General features: G+C 48.6%; 1 pseudogene across 1 annotated transcript; it reads left to right on the top strand.

Moving 5' to 3' along the window:
• The first annotated feature begins 2069 nt into the window (after nt 1–2069).
• Nucleotides 2070–4690, top strand: LOC308558663 (ral guanine nucleotide dissociation stimulator pseudogene; annotated as a pseudogene). The gene has a single exon. The product of its transcript is annotated as a ral guanine nucleotide dissociation stimulator pseudogene (transcript).
• The last annotated feature ends 2790 nt before the right edge of the window (nt 4691–7480 follow it).

Consider the following 7480-nt stretch of genomic DNA (forward strand, 5'->3'; position numbering starts at 1 on the left):
GGTGGCGCGCCCGCCCCGGGGTCTGGAAAAAGCCTCGCCGACAGGTGGCGCGCCCGCCCCGGTAAAGCTGTTTCTGTTTAAGGCACGTAAGTCATCTCGTTAGTCCAATTCTCCAGCAAGAGTAAAGACGGGGCAAATTAACCCGTGAGCTTAGGGATCTTCAGCCGAGCACACGGCTCAGGGGCGCTTTCGGCGGAAGCGTCTCCCGCGCGTTTCCCGGTGGAAATAAAGTCCTCGTTCTCCCAGCGTGGAAGGTCCCGCTTTTCCGCCCGCTCAACCGCAGCCTGGTCTCGGTCAACACAGCACGGAAACAACAAAGCAACTGGGACACACTGAGAATCCCGGTTGCTCCTCAAATGAAATGTGCTGGGCTCACGCCGCTGACGAGGCCGCGGGTCTGGGGTGTGCGTCGGGTCGTTAGCGCCCCCATCGCGCCGGGGGGCGCCGCTGGGCTCGAGGGCGCCGGGCCCGGGGCTGCTGCGGGCCCGTCTCCGTCCGCCCGGTTCCTCCGCTCCCCGGGCACCGGGCGCGGGGGTCGAGGAGCTTCTGAGCGGAAAAAGAACGGGGCGCGGGGAAAAGACGGGCGCCGGCTGTGGAGGTGCCGGGGATTGAACCCGGGGCCTCGTGCATGCTAAGCACGCGCTCTACCACTGAGCTACACCCCCTCGCCCCGGCTGCGCGCCCGGGGACGCTCTCAAGGCCGACCGCAGCCTCGGGCGGGGCGGCGAGGCCGGCGCGAGCCCAACCCGCCCCCTTCCCGCGTTTCCGAAACCTCCGTCCCCTCCCCGCGACCCGCCGCCGGGCTCCTCGCGCCGCAGCCGCTTCCCCTTCCCCGCGTCTCCGCGCCGCGGCCGCTCTGCTCCTCCCGGTGGCGCCAAGGCCGCTGGCAGCCGGGACCTGTGACTCCGGGTCGGAAAGGGAGCGAATGGGCCCAGGAGCAGAGGCGAAGGTGCGGGCAGAGCAGAGCCAGACAGGGCCCCGGCCTCCATGGAAAACAGTAGGGAGGTTCCACAAAAAATTAGAAATGGAGCTGCGGTTTGACCCAGTGATCCCACTCCTAGGAATGTGTCCTAAGAATCCTGAAACACTCATCAGAGAGAATATATGCACCCCGATGTTCATAGCAGCGCAGTTTACAATAGCTAAGGTCTGGAAACAGCCCAAGTGCCCCTCAGTAGCTGATGGATAAAAAGCTGTGGGACATTCACACCATGGATACTACGCAGCTGTAAAGAAGAATCTTGTACCCTTTGGGACAGTATGGATGGACCTGGAGAGTATGATGCTGAGTGAAATAAGCCAGGAAGAGAAAGACAAACATCACATGGTCTCGCTTATACGTGGAATCTGAAGAACTTAATAAACTGATTAACAGAATAGATTCAATGACATGGAAGCATAGATGAGACTGAGGAGTGTCAGAGGGATGGAGGAGGGCGGGTGGGTGGAGGGGGAGAGAGTAACCAAAGAATTTATATGCAGATGTGCACAACCCAAGGACATGGACAATGGTGGGGAGAGGGACTGGGGAGGGGATGGGACTGGATGGAACGGGTCATTGGGGAGAAAAAGGGACATCTGTAATATTTTAAACAAAAATAAAAATTCAAAAAAATGTTTTAAAAAGGATTATATACCACGACCAAGTAGAATTTATACCTTCAATGCAGGGATGGCTCAACATATGAAAATCAATCAGTGTCATACCCACATTAACAGGATGAAGGGCAAAAATCACATGACCTTTTCAATTATGCAGAGAAAGCATTTGACGAAATTAAACACTCTTTTATAGTAAGAAGAAAAGTACTCAACAAAGTAGGAATAAAAGGAAACTACCTTAACACAATAAATACCATATATGAAAAGCCCACAGTTAACATCACACTCAGTGGTAAAAGACTGGAAGCTTATCCTCTAAGATCAAGTACAAAGCAAGGATGCTCATTCTAGTGACTACTATTCAACATAATTCTGGAAGAACTGGCCAAAGCAGTTAGACAAGAAAAAAATAAATAAAAGGCACTCAAGTTGGGAAAGAATTGAAATTATCTGTGTTCCAAGATGGCATGATCTTCTATGTGAAAAACCCTAAAGACTACACACACACACACACATACACACACAGTTACAATAACAATTTTCAGCAAAGTTGCAGAATACAAAATCAGCACACACAAATCAGTGTGTGTGGACCCAGGCAGTGCCCAGCTGCTGTTTCCAAACTTACAGCAGAGCCACAGCTGTGCCCTGGTGGTGGGCGGCCTCAAAAGCTCCCTGGTGATGCTACAGAGCGTCATGCAGCTTTACCCTACCTGCCATGCCTGAGTCGACAAGGAGCTGGTCAACCAGTGGGCTGCTCCATCTCTCTGTTCAAAGTTCAGATAGACCAGGGTGCCAACAAGGGTCAGTGCTGGCTCAGGTGTAAAAATAAGTCAGCCCTGAACCTATATGAACCTGCAAGGTGTAGGCCAATGAAAGCGGACACACTAGAGAAGCCGATGAAGCACCTGGTTCCTACAGCTACCTCTCCTAGTCACCATCTTCCTCTGCACCTACAGAACCTTCACCACCACCCAGAAGGTCTTGGACCTGCTGTTCATAGGATACAGTAGATGTGACGCCCTCAAGGTCTCATCTAAATATGGATTCTCCCTTATTCCCAGGAGAACAGTGGACCCCAGGACCAACTGAAAAATACCATCTCCTCCATGCTGGGCACCTGACTGGACCAGTATTCAGAAGGTCTGTCAGCTCTGGGACTTTCCCTGCCTCAATCAGCTGTTGGCCTACCTGCAGCTCAATATACCTGGCTTTGACCTGGAGTGCTGTGCCCACCTTCTCCTGGCTCAGTTGGAGCAAGCAGAACTCACTGAGGCAGAGCTGGAGGCTCTATCACCAGCTCCAGCACCAGCCCTAGCACCCAGTTTAACTTCAGATCTAGTGCCTAGTCCAGTGCCAGTCCGAGTGCCCAGTCCAGTGCCAATTCTAACACCCAGTCCAGTGCCGTAGTGCTCAGTCCAGTTCCAGCACTAGCTCCAACACTAACTCCAGAGCTGGCGTCAGCTCTGCTGCAAACTCTAGAGCTAGAACCAGCTCCAGCATCAGGGCCTTCCTGGCCTTCACTTATAGCTGCAGAGAAAGTGTTGAGTAAAAAGAAGCCTCACTTCTTGGCATTCTCTCCCTAGCTGGTGGCAGAGTAGTTTGCCCTGATGGATACAGGACTGTTCAAGAAGTTGGTGCCCTACAACTGCCTGGGCTCCATCTGATCTCAACAGGACAAAAAAGGCAAGGAGGACCTCGCTCCCAACATCACCCAGTTCAACAATGTGGCCAACTGCATCATCACCACCTCCCTCTGGGACCAGAGTGTGACAGCTGGGGAAAGGGCCAGGACAGGGGAGGGCTGGATTGAGGTGGCCAGGGAGTGCCAAGTCCTTCAGAACTCCTCCTCACTCTATGCCATCTTCTCTACAGAGCAACTCCATCACCCACTAAAAAAGGCATGGGAAGAAGTTTCCAGGGAGAGCTTCCAGACCTTTCAGAAGCTGTCAGAGATTTTCTTGAATGAGAACTACTCCTTGAGCAGAGAGCTACTCATCACAGAAGGGACCCTGAGTTTGTCACTCTGGAAATGAACCCCAAGAGTGTGCAGAAGTGGCCAAAGGACATGGGTGTCATCTAGGTAACCATCCCCAACCTGGGCCCATTCCTCACAGACCTGGTGCTGCTGGACCCCACAATGATGGGCTACTTGTATGGGAGACTGATCAACTTCAAGAAGAGGAGGAACTCGAAGTGATAACCCAATTAAGCTGCTCCAGATGAGCCCAAGGAGCACTTTGGGGCCTGGTTCCAGGCCATGGAGTAGCTCAGCGAGCCTGAGAGTTAACACCTGTGGCATGAGCTGAAGCCTCCCTCCAAGTGAGCCAGCAACACCTTGAAATGACAATGGCCATTGTCAATTGCTGGAATGACCTCCAGGCCCGCAACACAGAGCTGAGTACCAGCAACAGCACACACTCCAAGTCCTGTGACCAGCTCATGTACAGCCCCTGCCTCAGCAGTGGGGACATCAGCGATGCACTCAGCATCCACTTGGCCAACTCCTCCAGCTCCAACATGGAGATCAACGTGAGCTTTGTCCCAGAGTCCTCAATGTCCAGGAAAAGTTCTGGGAGTCGACCTCCCAGTTGTCCCCAGAGACCTCTGGCATCAGCTCAGCCTCCAGCAGCACCTCTTCCTCCTCAGCCTCCACCATGCCTGTGACCAACACCCCACCCACAAGCACTCCTTCTCAGGGGTCAGCAACTATAGCTCCTCGCTGCCAGTCTACAACCTGCAGGTGGGCAAGTGCTGCATCAGCCACATCAGCCTGGATGCAGACAGTGGCAACATGTGCAGGAGCATCTTGGTGACCAGCCAGATCAGGCTCGGCTGTAGTCCGCAGCACGCACAGCACAGCCTGGATGAGGGTGAGCCGGGGCACTGAGAGCTGCTGCAGATTATTCCAGAGACGTGAAAGCTACGACCCCGACAACACCCATATGTTCCATGCCATGAACTCTGCCTACTATGCCAACTATGACTTGCCCTAAAGAAACAGACCTTCACCAAGGGTGCAAATGTCAGGCATGGAACCAGCTCAAACACACATGTTCCTCCCACACATACACACACACATGCATGAAGCAAAAGGGACTCAAGATTTCCAGGGGCACCTCTAACTGGTCCCTAGTGCTGGCCCAGACACAGGATTAGCCTTTCCAGGATGGGCTTGGTCAGGCAACTAAGCACCTACAGATGACAGTGGCCCAGCCAGGCAGGCACCTTCTGCCCAGCCTGCCAGCCCAGGTCACACCCAGATTCCAATTTCACCCTGAACCCCTCTTTTTGCCAGGATTAACACATGCTGGGTGCCTTCTGCTTTCTGGAAACAGAGGACTAGCTGACATTGCCAAGGGGCGCTGCCAAGGGTCACAGAGCCCTGCATGCCACTGACATCGCCCTCTCTATACATCCTTCATGCTTTCTCAGATGTGGGTCATTGTCACTTGTGCCCACAGGCACCTCAGGGCACCCGTTCATCCACTGGGTCTGACCACTGCAGTTCTCTCTTTGTGCCCACAGGCACCAGTCATGGCCTTCAAGGGGCTTCATTCCCTCCTCCCTCCACTGCAGTCTTCCTCAGGCTGCAGCAAAGATTCCATGATCAAGACTAAATACAAGTGAGAGAGTCTCAACCAATTCCTACACAGCCCTCCTTCCAAAGAGGAGAGAGACCCTCTTCAGGGACTACACTCTTTACCTGGTGGCGAGCATGGTCTTAGCCAAGTCCTATCAATGTCAAATCTCGGACACTATGAGTGCCATTCACCACCACATCCTGGGCGTCAAGAGCCAGGAGGAGGCTGTCAGTGGGAAAGGAGGAAATGGAGAAAGGGAGGAGACTGAATATTTGTATAAGAGTAAAAAAAACACAACATATTTACCTGTTGGAGAGAGGCAATATTTATTTGTTGTTAATAGCAAATGCTACACTTGAATATTATATTAAAATCCTGCTTCTACTATAACAAAGAAAAACAATGACCAATCTGAAAATAAAATAAAAAACACAACCCCATTTAAAAGGTTAAAACACTTAGGAATAAACTTAACCAGGGAGGTGAAGGGCTTGTACATTGAAAATTACAAAACAATGTTAAAAGAAATCAAAGAATATACAAATAGAAGGACATCCCCTGCTTCTGGACTGGAAAACTTAATATTTTCAAAATACCAATACAACCTAAAAGGATCTACAGACCCAATGCAATTCCTGTCAAATCCCAATGGTGGTGGTGGTGGTTGTTTTTTTTTGGCCAAAAAAAATCTAAAATTTATATGGAATCTCAAGGGAACCCAAATAGACAAAATGATCTTGGGGGAAAAAAGTTGGAGGCATCACATTTCCTTATTTCAAAATACACTACAAAGTCAGAGTATTAAGATAATGTGGTGCTGGCAAAAAGACTGATATATAGGCCAATAGAACAATAAGGAGCCTAAAAATAAACTTTTGATTGTATAACCAAATTTTTTTGACAAGGATGCCAAGGCTACACACACCCCAAACAAATGTTATGGGAAAAACTGGATATACATATGCGAAAGAAAAAAGTTAGACCCTTACATTATACCATATACAAATTACTTGAAGTGGATTAAAGATGTAAACATTAGCCCGGCAAGCATGGCTCAGCAGTTGAGCATCGACCTAGGATCCAGGAGATCGAGCTTCAGTTCCCAGTCAGGGCACATGCCCGGGTTGTGGACTCGATCCCCAGTCAGGGGCGTGCAAGAGGAAGCCAATCAATGACTCTCATCATTGATGTTTCTCTTTCTCACTCTCCCTTCTTCTCTCTGAAATCCATAAAAGACATATTTAAAAAGAAAGATTTAAACATTAAAACGACAAAACTTCTAAAAGAAAACATTGGGGAAAACCTTCAGGACATTGGACTTGGCAATAATTTCTTGGATATGACACCAAAAGCACAGGCAACAAAAATAAAAATAGAAAAATAGGTCTACACCAAACTTAAAAACTTCTGTGCATCTAAGTAAACAATCAACAGAATGAAAAGACAACCTGTGAAATGGAAAAAAATAATTGCAAACCATATATGTATCTGATTGAATGGATAAAGAAGTTCTATAGCTCAACAACAAAAAATCTAATAGTCCAATACAAAACAAAGCAAAGGACTTGAATATACAGCTCTCCAAAGATGCTATACCATAGCCAACAAGCATATGAAAAGATGCTCAACATCACTAATTATAAAAATGCTAATCAAAACTGCAATGACATATCATCTCACACCTATTAGGATGGCTAATTACACAAGAATATAAAATAACAAGTGTTGATTAGGATGTGGTGAAATTTTAATCCTTATATACTGTTGGTGGACATGTAAAATGGTGCAGCCATTATGAAAAACAGTGTAGAGTTTTCTCAAAAAGTTAAAAATAGAACTACCATATTATCCAGCAATTCCATGTCTGGATATATATTCAAAAGAATTGAAAACACAGTCTCAAAAGATATCTGCACACCTGTGTCCACCACAGCATTATTGTTAATAACCAAGTGGTGAAAGCAACCCAAATGTCCAGTGACAGATGAATGGATAAAGAAAACATGGTTTATACATAAAATGGAATATTATGCAGTCTTTTAAAAACAGAAAGAAATTCCACCATGTGCTGTGGCATGGTTGAACCTCTAGGACATTATGCTACCCAAAGTAAGCCAGCTACAAAAGGATGTATGCCATATGGTTCCCACTCATATGAAGTATCTAAAGTACAGAAAGAACAAACGTGGTTGCCAGGGGCTGGGGGAAGGGGAAGGGGGATTAGTGCTCCGTGGATATAAAGTTTCCCAGTTGCAAGATGGAAAAGTCCTAGAGATCTGTCGCACAACAATGTG

The sequence above is a fragment of the Miniopterus schreibersii genome (assembly GCF_964146895.1).
Source record: "Miniopterus schreibersii genome assembly, chromosome: 6".
NCBI classification, from domain to species: Eukaryota; Metazoa; Chordata; class Mammalia; order Chiroptera; family Miniopteridae; genus Miniopterus; species Miniopterus schreibersii.